The following is an 862-nucleotide window of genomic DNA, read 5'->3' as shown; positions in this document are numbered from 1 at the left end:
CCTGTCATGCTCTTAAATGTGCATATTAACGAACAGTAGCTGGGGGGGGGGGAGGGGGCGGCTGCCAGTGTGCACAGCACAGAGCAGGGTGTTTCTTGTGAGTGACTCACACTGTGCAGTGAGATGGAGCAGTCTCTGGACTCAGCAGCTCAACATCCTGTAGATCCTGTTTTCTTTCTCTGACTCACCCGGACTCTCGCAATTCTCTCCTATTGACTCTCCGCCCAATGAACAACAATGATGCGTATTCTTGCCAGAGGTGTGTGATCTTCATCCATTGTATAGGCTACTGCAGCTCTGCATGTAGCGTGGCTCCATAGCTCAGGGGTTAGAGCACTGGTCTTGTAAACCAGGGGTCGCGAGTTCAAATCTCGCTGGGGCCTCTCCAACCTTTTTGTAATAAAAAAAATACCAATATCTTGTTTAATAGGGGATGTCGATAGAAATATTCCTTTCAGACTTTGCCACTTACGCTCAGTATTGCTGCAGCAATTGTTAACTTCGGAACTGGACTAAAGTTCCTCAAATAAAAAGAAAAGGTACATTTGTTATGTCCTTGGACGACCTTATGATGTGGTATTTTAATAAAAAGTGAATAGCTAGTTTGCCAGGAAGGACCTACTGATCTCCCAGGCACTACATTCAAACCACGAGGAACAGCTGTCACCTGCAGGGCACCTTCGGCTCACAAGGTCATTGTGGCCCTCTAGGGCCTTTACATAAGTTACATTTCTTTATGTTGACTGGACACAGTGACATTTTCAGGTCGAGCCTGGGCAGCGCATGCGCTGCTCTGCCAGGCATGCTGTATTGAGGTAGGGGCTTGATGCTCCGCCCATATTTTTCATTGGCTTGTGTCATT

General features: G+C 47.3%; 1 non-coding gene across 1 annotated transcript; it reads left to right on the top strand.

The window, feature by feature from the left end:
* The first annotated feature begins 310 nt into the window (after nucleotides 1–310).
* TRNAT-UGU (transfer RNA threonine (anticodon UGU)) lies at nucleotides 311–383 on the top strand. The gene has a single exon. It is a non-coding gene; the product is annotated as a tRNA-Thr (tRNA).
* Nucleotides 384–862: the final 479 nt, after the last annotated feature.

Source organism: Lissotriton vulgaris, chromosome 1_1 (genome assembly GCF_964263255.1).
Source record: "Lissotriton vulgaris chromosome 1_1, aLisVul1.2, whole genome shotgun sequence".
In the NCBI taxonomy this organism is placed as follows: Eukaryota; Metazoa; Chordata; class Amphibia; order Caudata; family Salamandridae; genus Lissotriton; species Lissotriton vulgaris.
This window is presented reverse-complemented; position numbering and strand designations above follow the sequence as displayed.